Here is a 14,941-nt window from a genome sequence, read left to right as displayed (position 1 = left end):
CCACCAGAACACATGCCCTCACAAATTATCTTACTCCTGTTCTCCCTCATTTATTTTCTCTCATATTTCTTAAGGTTAAAATATGCCATCACATGCCATCATGATTCTGACCGTTTATCGTGCAGGGGATACCGCCAACTACGCCATGTGTCTTGGAGGGCGTCCTGCGGGGTCTCTGGTCCTGCTCCCCACATAAGAATGCAGGACACGGTGAGGCCAAAAAGGAACACCCACGGAGCCATAGATAGGGAAGTCATACCACTATATTCTCGCTGGCGGCTGGGTTGGAGACACAGGAAGCAGGAGCCACGCTGTTCACAATCCTCGCTGCACCACTTGGAGGCTCAACCACCATGTTCTTGCTAGCCCCCATTTGCTGCTAGCCTAGCCACAGCAGTTATATTAGTGGCCAATGGCTCACTGGTTACAGTTGACGGCCAACTAGCCACAGCTGATGGCCATCCAATCACAGTTGATGGCCATTTACTACCTGAGCCAGCAGCTTTCTATGTGAGGCCGAGAGCCTGGAAACTGCTTTTTGGGGTTGTTCCCACACTCCACCCCTACAGGTTCTCGCCTCACAATCTACATGACAAGCGTCTTCCATGAGGGGCCCTGTGCGAGGAGCCTGGAGGTGAATGCAATATCCAGGACATAGCCAGGCTCTCTGGGCACAGCCAGGGTTTCTCAGGCACCACCAGTACTTCTGGGCATGGCCAGACTTCCTGGGCTTCTTAGGGTACCACTAGTTTCCCCGGGTACAGCCAAGGTTTCTCAGGGCACCACCAGTACTTCTGGGCACAGCCAGACTTTCTGGGCTTCTTAGGGTACCACCTGTCTTCCCGGACACAGCCAGGGTTTCTCAGGGCACTGCCATTCTCTCTGGGAACAGCCCGACTTCCTGGGCACAGCCACGGCACCTCAGGGCACAGCCAGACTTCTGGACTCAGCCAGGGCTCTCAGGGCACTGCCACGCTCTCTGGGAACAGCCCGACTTCCTGGGCACAGCCAGGGCATCTCAGGGCTCAGCCAGACTTCCTGGACTCAGCCAGGTCTCTCAGGGCACTGCCACTCTCTCTGGACACAGTCAGATTTCCTGGACTCAGCCAGGGCTCTCAGGGCACTGCCACTCTCTCTCTGGGAACAGCCAGACTTCCTGGACACAGCCAGGGCTCTCAGGGCACTGCCACGCTCTCTGGGCCTCTCAGGGTACCGTGCTGGAACAACAGCGACTTACAATCAAGGTGCTTACATATTCTCGATGGTGGCTGGTCAAGACACAAGAGCAAATATCCCCCAGTTCCACTACATGGTGATATGTTCCCAAACAGTCAGCTGTCCATTAAATTAGGGATGGAAAGCAATTCCCCATAGTCCATAGTCATTTGCCAGGGCTGTCCTGGGGGTGAGGGACGACTTTGACCTCACCCGCATCTCCCACGGAGGACTCAGCAAGCCTTTCCTCCTGGGACAATTCCCACATCCGGGCTGCCTCAGCAAGCACTTTCCAGCCCACAGGGCCACAACAACCTTTGCTTTCTCCGGCCTGTGCTGGCTGGGGAACCGTCCACATCTTTCCACCTCTCCACGGGGCTCCATCTTTCTAGCAGCTGCATGGCTTTTCCTGTGCTGGTGGGAGAACCGTCCACGTCCTCCCACCCCTCCACGGGGGTCCAGCTCTCCAGCAGCTGCTCCTCCTGGTCTTCCAGAGACTGAGTGTTCATACACACAAACTGCTCCACCGTTCTTTGCAGAGCTTTGGTTGGCACCATACCCTGCTCGCTGCACCATTTGTCGTGCAGGGGACCCTGCTCATTGTGCCATTTGTCGTGAGGGCGTCCTGCGGGGTCTCTGGTCCCGCTCCCCACATAAGAATGCAGGACACGGTGAGGCCAAAAAGAAACACCCACGGAGCCATAGATAGGGGAGTCATACCACTATATTCTCGCTGGCGGCTGGGTTGGAGACACAGGAAGCAGGAGCCACGCTGTTCACAATCCTCGCTGCACCGCTTGCAGGCTCAACCACCATCTTCTTGCTAGCTCCCATTTGCTGCTAGCGTAGCCACAGCAGTTATATTAGTGGCCAATGGCTCACTGGTTACAGCTGACGGCCAACTAGCCACAGCTGATGGCCATCCAATCACAGTTGATGGCCATTTACTACCTGAGCCAGCAGCTTTCTATGTGAGGCCGAGAGCCTGGAAACTGCTTTTTGGGGTTCTGTCCCCACACCGTTTAATGCCAACTCTCTTCAGTTCTCCTAATTATATCACTTTTCTCTGTGCCAAACTTCAAGAAAAAACTTTACTATCTCAGAGCATGTTTATATTTTATTTTTTTTTATTTATAGGTTTACATATTTTTTCAATGTCCATCCAATTAAAATGAAAGAGCTACAGTTTAGAGCAGGCACTGTTAGGGATCTCACTGGTTCTCTAGCGCCAAGAAAATAGTAATTATTCAATTCAAAAATATGTTGACTCACTGGCTGCCCATTTCTCTGTATTTTATTATTCTGTGGGCCTTTTAAAAGTTGATAAGTTGGGGCTGGCCCGGTGTCTCAGGTGGTTAGGGCTCCATGCTCCTAACTCTGAAGGCTGGATTCCCACATGGGCCAGTGGGCTCTCAACCACAAGGTTGCCAGTTCAATTCCTCGACTCCCGCAAGGGATGGTGGGCAGCACCCCCTGCAACTAAAATTGAACACGGCACCTTGAGCTGAGCTGCCGCTGAGCTCCTGATGGCTCAGTTGGTTGGAGCGCGTCCTTTCAACCACAAGGTTGCCGGTTCAACTCCCGTAAGGGATGGTGGGCTGCGCCCCCTGCAACTAGAAAACGGCAACTGGACTTGGAGCTGAGCTGCTCTCTCCACAACTAAGACTGAAAGGACAACAACTTGAAGCTGAATGGCACCCTCTACAACTAAGATTGAAAGGACAACTTGACTTGGAAAAAAGTCCTGGAAGTACACACTATTTCCCAATAAAGTCCTGTTCTCCTTCCCCAATAAAATCTTTAAAAAAACAAAAGTTGATAAGTTTTCTGACTACTAGTAACTTCAAAAAATATAAGAGGTGAAATACACAGGAGAAATTGTCAATGCTTTGAGATATCTTAAATGTCTTACAATGAAAAGTACCTCTTTGTTCTTTGGTAAGAACATGAACTGATCTTTGCTCCTCCGTTCATTTCTTCACTCCTTTCATTTATTTTCTTCTTATTTGTGGAGACTTGACTCAATCCAATTTCTCTACATTTCTCTTGGTCAACATATGAGTTTCCTAATCTGCTTCTGCTTTACTAATGAAACACCTATTCTTAAACCCATTTATCTCTAGCACTTGACCTTAAAAAACTAAAATGGAGCTGCCCTTAGTGATGATATTGTTTTTTTGTATTACACTAAAGTCTGAGAGATTTTTCTTAACATTCTAGAAAATTTCGGGTTGTCTAAATCAACATTGTCCCAATTCACATAAGAAGGCAGCACAAGAAGGGCAAAGGGAGAACACAGATAGTGCCTGACAGCCTCTGTGGCCTTTGGAGAGTATTTTAATCAGCACCTATATGTGTGATCAATTAGATGCCTGCCACTCAGGCTGAAGCTTTTTAAATAAGCAAATCTGCCTTTCACAGAAAGACTGGTGCTTTTCAGTTTGCTACCTCTGTGCTGTGCCTATGGGATTAGCCATGGTGAGCCCGTTTGAACACCTTGAGAACTGTTTCTTGGTTCTTTATAGACTTAGGGGTCTCATAGATGCAAGTTTTGTTGGCTTTCAAAGCTAGATTTTTGGGGGCCCACCTCTCAGGTACAGGTCTTATAAGTTAGGGTACTAGATGTGGGGTTCAAGCCCTTCACTCCTCAGGGAGAAGCTGGGACGCTTCTAATTGTGGGTCACTCTGCTAGGGTGGGGTTCATGGCAAGATTGTTTCTCGGCCTCTCCTACCCATACTAGTATGCATTTTCCCTCATTCACCTGGTGTGTAGGAATTGCTCAGCTAGTTTTGGGGCTATCTCTAGAGGAAATAGTTCTATATGTAGCTGTAGATTCAGTGTGTCAGTGGGAGGAAGTGAATTCAGAATTTTCCTACATCACCATCTTGAACCACAGTGCACGTTTCTCTTTGCCTTTCAACTGCTCATATCTGAGCTATTTTTCTAATTTTACCTTTTCCTAACCTATTATTAGTGTTATAATCTCTAGTACAAAAATTCTCTAACTTCACAATTCTCTCATGTTGGTTTAATTGCTTTAAGAGCATCACTCTTGAGCATCACAATATCAATTCCTAATCTTCCATTGTTGATTTTACTTCTACTCTCCTACCTGGAACTGAAAACAAATAAGTTCTCACTTCCACTTTGAGGTTATTCTTTTAGAAACACTGAGTGTGCATTGCCATAGCAAGGTATACTAGGAACCTCTTATGTCTGTTGCCCTGAAGTTTTTATCCAGGAAACCTGGATTTATTCAGAGAAGTTAGGCCTTAGTCACCCTGAAAAACTAGAAAACTTCCAATGTAAAATTCATTTCAAAAGAAATAGTATTATTAAGGGCTAAAGTCCCCAAAGATTTAAAACCTTTTCCTTTACATTGAGAAAAATGCAAGCAAAAGTACATTCAAAAATAAAAGAATGTTAAGGACCTCTCCAAGTATGTTAAAATCATTTGCTTGATGTTTCACATGAAGGTACTCTATTTGATTACCACATCAGATCATGAAAATAAGACATAAAGTAATTAGTTTATATGCCTCCAAAATATGAACAAGTATTCACATTTATTGTTATTCTCCATGGTAAATTTTCATCGGAAGTTTTTCCCACGAAGTAAATAATGCCTTAAGAAGAAACGTAAGTCATCTCACCCAGAAAGATGGGCAATATCCTAATTTTGCAGACATGATTTAGTTTAAAGAAGGAAATAATATTTAAATAGCAATGGGATCTATGAATATTTCACTATGTAGGATATGCTTTCAAAAATAGAAAAGAAAGCATGAGAAAAAATGAAGTAAAATACAGAAGAAAGAGCAAGAGATACAGAAAATGATAGAAAGACTTAACACATATTTAAATGAAATGCCAGAAAATAAAAAAAGAAAAAGAGAATTGGAGAAATAATGGCTGAAGACTTTCTAACACTAAAGATGTACATCAATCAACATACTTAAAAGGCCCAAAGAATCCAAGGTAAAACAGAAAAATATGAAGAAAGAGAAGAAGAAGAAGAAAGAAACATTAAAAGGGGAAGTGAGAGGTGAGTGGGAAAAGGAAAAACAGGAATAAAAAGAAGGAAGGAAAAAGGGAGGGCAGGAAGGATGGAGGAAATCTATACCTAGACATTGCATAAGAAAACTGCAGAATGTGGGGGGTGGGGGGTGGGAGATGAGGGTAAGGGGGATCGAATATATGGTGATGGAAGGAGAACTGACTCTGGGTGATGAACACACAATGGGATTTATAGATGATGTAATACAGAATTGTACACCTGAAATCTATGTAATTTTACTAACAATTGTCACCCCAATAAATTTAATAAAAAAAAGAAAAATTAAAAAAAAAAAAAGAAAACTGCAGAAGAAAAAAGAGAATGTCTCTAAAACAACCAAAAAATAAATAAATAAAGGAAATTATCCTCAAAGGAGCAAAATTTAGCTAAATTGTTAACTTCTTATGCACAATTATGAAAACCAGAAGATGCTGAATGATACTTTCATTGAGCTGAAAGAAATTCATTACCAACATAAAATTCTATACCCAGCAAATATGATCTTCAAGAGTAAATGTGAAATGAAAAGAAAACATTTTCAGGAAAATAAACACTGAAAAAACTTGTCTTCAGAAAACTGATATAAATAAAAATATAAAGATTATTACATAAAAACTGAGGGTTGCTAGATGGGAGGGGGGATGGGGATAAAGGGGTAGGTGAAGAGATTAGAAAGCAAAGAGATTAGAAAGTCAGTAACCACAAGATTGCCACGGGCTTACAAAAATCAGTTTGGGGAATGTAATCAATTATGTTGTAAAGATTTTGTAGGGTGTCTGACAGACACTTGTCTCGTTAGGGAGACCATCTCAGGGAAGATGTAGATGCCTGATCACTGCACTGTACACCTGAAGCTGAAGCTGAACAATAATGAATGTCAACTACAATTTTACACATATATATTATATAAATATATATTTACAAGAAGCAGAGTACAGTATTAGGAATAGAGACCATGGAAATGTAATGGCTGTATGTGATGTCAAAGGGATAGTGAATGGGGGGAGAGGGGTTGTCACTGTGTGAGGGATATAAATGATAAATGTCTCACTATTGCATTGTTTTGTGCACCTAAAACTAATAAAAAAATAAATTAAATTAAATTAAAAAGAGGGGGAAAAAGATTATTATATAGATAGAAGAAAAATTATTCCAGGTATGAAGTTTGAGATGAAGAAATGAGTAAAGAGAAATTTAAAAATAGTAAATATGAAGATAAATGTACATGGACATTGGCTGAATAAAACAAGTAAAATAAAACTTGTAAGGTATAAAGAATATATAATATTAACATACATGACAATAATAGCTTATAAGTAGAGAGGAGTGGCAATGGAGTTAACGTGTTCGAAGGTTCTTATACTATCCAGGAGGACAGCAAACCATCAGTTAACGCTATATTTGATAGGTCATTGCTTCACATCACAATTTCTAGAGTAACCACTAAAAGAATAGTAAAAACATATATAACTTCCAAAATAACAAAAGGAGAAAATAGTAATTTAAAAATAATCCATCTAAAAGATGACGAGAGAGAGAGTGGGAAAGAGCATAGAACATGATGGGGAAAAGAGTAACCACATAGTAAGATGATAGATTTAAAACCATGTATACCGTTTCCCTGAAAATAAGACTTAGCTGGACAATCAGCTCTAATGCTTCTTTTGGAGCAAAAATTAATACAAGGCCCAGACTTATTGTAATATAATATAAGACCTGGTCTATAATATAATATAATATAATATAATATAATATAATATAATATAATATAATACAATACAATATAATTTTATATATATTATATATATTATATAGTATACATATTATATATAATATATATTATATATATACACTATATGTATAATATAATTTTAATTGAAGACCCAGTATAATATAATATAATATAATATAATATAATATAATATAATATAATATAATGTAATACCAAGTCTTATATTGATTTTTGCTCCAATAGATGCTGATTGTCTGGCTAGGTCTTATTTTCGGGGAAACACCATATGAAAAATTGTCATAAATGCAAATGCATTAAACTTGCCACCTAAAAAATGGGTTGTCCAATTGAATTTTTTAAAAATTTAACTACATGTTGTTTACAAGAAGCATATCTAAAACAGAAGACTCAAGAGAAGTCAAAAATAAAGAAAAAGGAAATACCTTACAATACTCACCTATATAAAGTTGGTATATCTATTTTAATATCAGGAAAATAACTAAAACCAAAGGCTAAAGTTAAAGCAAGTGATGTCATAATGATATGAACTGTGGGTGCACAAAAATATTTTAATCATAATTTAAGATTCATAATACACTATCTTCTTGATATTATTGTCAACTTAGATTTATGTACTTTCCAATGTGGCTGTACCAATATAAATTCAAATCAACTATGCATAAGAGTGCCCATTTAAATTGGTGCAGCCACCATGGAAAACAGTATGGAGGTTCCTCAAAAAATTAAAAATACAACTGCCATATGACCCAACAATTCCACTTCTAGGTATTTATCCAAAACACTAATGCAAAAAGATATATGCACCCCTATGTTGTTCGTTGCAGTACTACTTACGATAGCCAAGATATGGAAGTAACTTAAGTGTCCATTGATAGACGAATGGATAAAGATGTGGTACATATATACAATAGAATATCACACAGCCATAAAAAAGAACGAAATCTTGCCATTTGTGATAACATGGATGGACCTAGGGGGTATTAGGCTAAGTGAAATAAATCAGATAGAACAAGACAAATACCATATGATTTCACTTGTATTTAGAATCTAAAATCACCATAAATGAACATATAAAACAGAAACAAATTCAGAGATACAGAGAACAAATTGATGGTCGCTAGATGGGAAGGAGTTGGGGGATGAGCAAAAAAAGTGAAAGGGATTAAGAAGTACAGATCGCCAGTTATAAAAATCATCATGGTGATGTAAAGTACAAGATAAGGAATATAATTAATAATATTGTAATACTATGGATGGTGCCAGATGAATACTAATCAGGGTGATCATTTCATAAGGTATACAAATGTCTAATCACTATGTTGTACACCTAAAACTAATATAAAATTGTATGTCAACTATAATTGAAAAATAAATTTTAAAAAAGTTAACTAAAATAAATAAATTTAAAAACTGAAAAAAGTATTCTCTTTCAAACAAATAGATCCGATTTATCTATATCTCCTCCAATACTTGGTATTATCTGTTTTTTATTTTTTGCCATGCAAATGGGTATGACATGGTATATTACTGTGATCTTTACTTGTAGTTCTCAAATTATGAGTGAAGCTGAGCATCTCTATAAAACATATTTGTTGAATTATATATTTCCTCTTCTGTGAAATGCTTTTCATATATTTTCCCCATTTTTTGTCTTCCTAATTCATTTGTGACCACTGTTTATATATTCTTGGTATTAATGCTGTGTTAGTTGTAAGTATATGAAATTTCTTCCAGTTCAACCTTTAAAGGTTTTCTTTATAGTGTTTTGATGAAAACACGTTCATAATTTCAGTGTAGAATAATTTTCAATTATTTTCCTTCTTGGTACACATATTTGTATCTGTTTAAAGGAAACTTCCCAAATAAATTTTAATTTAAAAAAAGAATTATAGTGTGGATTTGCAATTCTGGCTAGAATTCATGGCCTTACCATAAAAAGAAAAACAAAGAAATCCTGCTATGGTAGCCAGCCTACAAGATGGCCCTCCGTGATTTTCGTCTTCTGCTGTTCATGCCTTTGGGTAATCCTCTTCTTTAGTATATCAGGTTTGGTCTATGTGAACAATAGAACGCACCAGAAGTTATCGGGTTTGACTTCTAAGGCTAGAAGACATCGCTGCTTTCACTTACTCTCTTAGATTACTTGCCCTGGTAGAAGCCAGCCACAATATAGTGAGAACACTCAAGAAACCATATGGAGAGTTCCCTATGGTGAAGAACTGAGGCCTTCTAGCAATAGCCAGTACCAAGTTGGCAGCCATGTGAGCGAGACATGATGTATATCCTTCAGCTCTTGCCAGGCCTGCAGATGATTGCAATCCTATCACCATCTTGACCAAAAGGATTTCTCAAGGGCATTTTGAGGAAGTTCAGTCATAATTTTTAATAGATACCTACTTATAAGTCTTCTAATAGACAAAATAACACCATTTCTGGCACAAGGAATGTTTGTGAACTGAAGTATGAAGAAAGTAAAGAAAATCATGCATAACAAATGAAAAAAGAAAAATAAGGAAGGAAGAGCTCACCCTATCATTAGTGGAAAAAAGGAAACTATAAGGGGGTGATTGAAGGGAGAAAAGGAGCTGGATAATTCACAGCTATGATGTGAATTATATATAAATTACAAGAGGAAATTATCATTTTATGATAGGTCTCAATTTTAAAGATGTCGATAAATAGAGTTCCGATCATAGATAAGTCTTCATTTTACATATTGAATTCCTTTTAGAGTAACAGAGAACATCATTCAAGCCCCATCCTCCATGATCCCAGAAAACTATTAAAGCTCAATCCTCTGCAGAAAAAATGGGCTCACACTGGTGCCATAATCTAAAGAGAAACAAAGAATAAAAACAATTCTTCAATGAATGCATAGTGATCATAAAGTACATAGGTTTGGGATTGAAGAGAATGAGGCTCAGGGTAAAAGAACATCCCAATGATTGCTCTCCTCTTCTCTTACCGCCCTCCGCAAAAACCCCAAACCTCAAAACCTCAAAAACACACTTTTATAATTGCTCACCTAACATTCTCCTGGCAAAATTTTTATGAAATAGGGGAACACTGAACCTTTTCCCTACAATCTGATCTTCACTTCCTCCTCTACACAGAGTCCTTATCCTGATATGAGTTGTTAAATAAATCATAATTCTTTTTTAGTGGCATGTAATAAAGAGGCTGCTTCCTTCATTTGTATACTCTTATCACCTTCCCAAATTCCTCTATTCTCACGGAGATACCCTAAACAAGTGTCAGGATGTTTGAGTCTGGACATAAGAAGTTACTCTACTTCTAAGAAATGCAATCTGTGGCAGGAGTGAGGTGGTGGGAGATAGACCTTGTTTTTGAAATTAAGAGACCTGGTTTTGCTACTGACTCATTTTGATCTCAAGCACATACCTTAATCTTCTCTTTATTTATAAAAATAGGAATCATAATCACGTCCCCAAATAACTACAAGATTGTATGAGAATCAAATGAAATAATGTATAAATTCTGGGTTTTTTTCAAAGCCACAAATAAATAGTATTATTATATAACTATCCTACTAAATTGAACACAGTTCTGATCCAGATATTTTAAATCTTATTAATTGGAGAAAAAATTAATTGAAGTATCTACATATGTTTAGACGCAGCAAACTGTAATGATTAAGAACACCATCTTTGGCGTTAGACAGACATGGCGTTGAGACCCAGTTTCTCATCTTACTAGTTATTGAGCTTGGAAAAGTTATTCCATTTTTCATCAGTAAAATTAGTTCTGAAGAATAAGTTTTCATGAAGATTAAATGTGATAATACATGCTCTTAGTAAGAACTTAATAATGGTTAGAATCTGTTATAATAGTTAGTATTAGCATTAATAGTTACTGCTAAAAAATTTCCCTACATTTTCTATGTAAACAAAGCCCTATGTATGGTTCATTAATCTGAGTCTGCACTCACCTGACATTTTCCATGTAAGGTGTCTGATCAATCCATTGCCAATTGTCATTCCTTTGTGTATCTGAGAGTCTCAAAAAATAAGAAAATGATGCATTCAGCTGCTGGACAATGAAATTCTACATAAAGAAAAAAGTCATAGACTGAAATTTCCAGATTGAACAGAGAAGTGTTCTTTATGCAAAGTGTGAGGAACAGTCTCATGACAGCACATTGGAAAACAGAATGGGCCAAAAGCATCAATATCACTACAGAAAGGAGGGAGTTATAACCCATGAATCCAATCTGAAGCAGATTTATTTATTTTTCTTCTCCAAGAGACAGAACTCTTTTTTAAATGCACATGTCAGTTTTCATGTTTTCAATCATTTTTTAAAAATTTTATAAGTTTATATGTGTTCCCTCTTATTTCTCATTGTTTATCAGTGAAATTGTATTTGGGTTATCAAAATTCAAATTTCTTTCTCTACTCTCCTAAGTAGTGCCTCTCTAAGAAGTAGTAAATTATTTGTAAGAGGTAAACATAAACCAGTGCTTAGTAGATGTTAACTATAGTGATTATTTCTTTTAAAATTATTAGTCTCATTTTCCCACCAGGGCCTTATTATTATCTTTTTGATGTATGTAGATTGTTTTCCTGTTGGTAATTTTATTGAAATAAGGTGTAATTAATTTTGAACTGAACATGCAGGCTTAAGAATTTCCTGTGTATTGTCCTGAAATTATCAGACATAAAGCAAATATTCCAGGGAAGGGAGGATGCTCCTTAGCCAAGGGTGTCATACAATACGTAAATTTCCCAGGCACTAATTTCTGTTTATAGAGGTACCCTGCTTGTCAGTGAATATCTGCCAAGGCATTTTATGTATTTCAATGATTTTAAAAGAAAAAAAACAAACAAATGAGAAACAAAAACTCATAGATACATACAATAGTTTAGCGGTTACGAGACGGTAAGGGGGAAGGGAGCTGGTAGATCAGGGTAAAGGGGATCAAATATGTGATGATGGAAAGAGGACTGACTCTGGGTGGTGAACTCACAGTGGGATTTATAGATGATGTAATACAGAATTGTACATGTGAAATCTATGTAACTTTACTAACAATTGCCACCCCAATAAACTTTAATTTAAATAAATAAATAAATAAATAAATAAATAAATAAATAAATAAAAATAAGCAATGCTGCATTGGGGGAAAAAAAGCAAACACCTATCCCCTTTTTTGGTATTAACATACCAGCTTACATGTATCTGTAGCTCGATAATGAAGAATTTTAAAAGAAGAGAGAGAAATAATTTCTCTCTATTTCCCAAATGCTCTAATTAATTTTAGTTAACAAGAGTATGTACCTTTTTGATGTGATGTTTTCGTGATTAAAAAGTAGTTGCAAATAATGTTTATAATGTCAGACATTGTAAATGTCTGCAATAATGAGAACATTCCCAATCTTTTGCAGATGAAACATCTACATACTAAACCACAGGTTTTCCAGGCTTCTAAATGTATCATTTCACTGCACATTTCAGCTATCAGAACAGACGACCTCCCACAATAAAGCATAAGATGCATTCAGTTGACAAGTTTCTTTAACTACATATGTTCAACTACATACCTGTAATGGAATTAATCATATTTCTAAGTTGCTTGCTCCAATGAACTAGAACGGCAAGTAAGTTTAAAATAGCATCCTTTTGCAAAGAACTCAGACTTTTAATTCACTATTATAAAATCAGTTGGTACTCATTGCCCAAGATTGGTATTATTGAGTTTTTGTTAAAACAATCTTAGTGATTTGCTTTGTTTAAAACAACACAATCACAAATGTCACTGTCTCTCAGATATTTGAAATTTTTGTTTCAGTTTAGGTACATATTGAGTGAACACATTAATCTAGGCAGAGAAAGTTTTTCTATGCCTCTACTCCAGTGATAAAAGGAGCAATTTTTTAAAAATACTAATTTTGAAGACTTCTAAAAAGAAGACCAGAAAAAGGTCAACACTATGGCCTAAACCACTTACCCAGAAGATATATACATTGTACTTTAGTTCTAAAGTACTTTATTATTAAAAGCAAACAACTTTTACGTAAATTACTTTATTTACCATTGATGTATGTAAGTCTGGGCTCTTTGTAAAAATCAACATCTAATAAAAACATGACTTTGTTTACTGAGATTTAAACTTGATGTGATTTTTCAAATAAAGTCAATGCTTTTAGAAACATAGTGAATGTGTTCCTAGAGTTCTGAAATAATATATTAGTAATTTTATGTAATACCTATTTTAGAAGCTGGAGAAAGAAACGAGAAAATAACACAAAGAAAGCAATTTGAATGCAATTTCTAAGTTTTCTTTTTAGGGCTCTGAATTTTGCAATGCTCCCTAGAGTCAAATTACGAATTATTCCATTGGTTTGTATATAAAAATATGCTATGGAGAACTCTAGAGAAAACAGAGAACTTCATAATCTTGGTTCAAAACTGATATAATTTGAAGGTGTCTCAGTTATATATCAGTATTGCTGAAAAATAAGCATAACCTAGTGGCTTAAAACAACTACTTTGTTATTTTCCACCATTCTATCTATTGATTGAGACTCAGCTGGATGATTCTTCACTTAAATGTCACTCTTTAAACAATAAAATTACATAAAATCTACTATATACAATCTTGATTTAATGGTGATCTAGGGAATATTTTTTAAAATAGGTTCTGAACCACATTCATAAATGTAATGTGTAGAGAGGCGAAAAGTTCCAGCACTGACTAATGTTACCATTCTTCTTTTCACTCCATTTTAAGCACATCTATTCTGACAAAGGCATTTAATAATGTAGTTCTTTTTGACCTTCCTACAATCCACTCCCAGATGATTGAAATATAATAATAATGGGAAAATCTCACTGTAAATAAAGTTTCCCCAGAATTAGTATGTAAGTTGCTCTCTGGGAAATAAACTGGTAAATTCCATATACAATAAATATGATCAGACCTGTATAAAAATAACTAAACTTTAGATATTGGTGGGAAATGAGTGGCAAATGTAATTACTGAGTTGTATTAAGAATATCAGGGTATGATCTCAGATCATATTGGGATAACCATGGTGAGAATTAGCTTTATCATGATCAATTATAACTACTATACTAAAGCAATGAATTACAGGTTTTATTGTAAATATGATATATTTTATATTGTTGTAGAAAGAAAATGATCTGTAAGAACTGTGATAAAAAGGGGACTACAAATACACCAGAGGACCTTTTGAGTGGCAACCCATACATAGAAACCATAAAACTTAACCAAAGAAAAAAATATATCAAAACACCTGATGAATATAAATCTGTATCAACTCACCAGTGTTAACCTAAAAACAAAAGGCCAAAGTGAGAGGCAACAAGCATTTGAGATCCAAAAGCTATCATTCAGGCAGAAACCCAAATAGCGTTCCAACTATAAGTTGAAGACAAGGTGTGTTTATGAGAAAGGTGAGGGAAACAATTACATGAATAGAAGGAAGGGATTTCTATAGGTGCAGAAAGACTAACATAGTAATGATAATTCTAAAGAATGTCTTTAATTTTCAGCCAGGTAGTCATAATATCAGCTTTTTTTGTTATCCTTGCAAACAGTTGTTTGGGATACAGTGCTCCTTTAGGTCCAGTTCAAAGGTTATTTTGCCAAGTTTTAACATCCCAAAGGAGGAGTAAGACATGCAAGGCACTTCTCTGGGATGGCAACTCCAACTCCCTTTTTAAAGAGGCTCTGTTTATATTCTTTTTCACACCAGTAATAACTATAATTATAAATATCCAATACTCAATCTCTGATTAGCCTATGGCTGTACTCTGATGTTAAATGACAATCCAAGACCAAACAGAGAATGTTAAGAAGCCCAAGAGCCCACTGGACCAAAGCTGGAACTTATCTTACACTGAGGTATATAATATTCCAACTGCTACATAG

At 36.7% G+C, this 14,941-nt stretch overlaps 1 protein-coding gene across 2 annotated transcripts in view; it reads right to left on the bottom strand.

The window, feature by feature from the left end:
- The window catches only part of LOC109440324 (C-type lectin domain family 4 member A), a 42,233-nt gene extending 28,255 nt beyond the window's left edge, over positions 1–13,978 (bottom strand). For both annotated transcript variants that reach the window (XM_074326091.1, XM_074326093.1), the window contains exon 1: positions 10,976–13,978. The gene's annotated coding sequence lies outside the window, so the exon portion shown is untranslated. The remainder of the gene's footprint in view (positions 1–10,975) is intronic.
- Positions 13,979–14,941: the final 963 nt, after the last annotated feature.

Source organism: Rhinolophus sinicus, linkage group LG02, assembly GCF_036562045.2.
Source record: "Rhinolophus sinicus isolate RSC01 linkage group LG02, ASM3656204v1, whole genome shotgun sequence".
Classification (NCBI taxonomy): Eukaryota; Metazoa; Chordata; class Mammalia; order Chiroptera; family Rhinolophidae; genus Rhinolophus; species Rhinolophus sinicus.
Note: the sequence above shows the minus strand (reverse complement) of the source record. Positions and strands in the feature narration are given on the sequence as shown.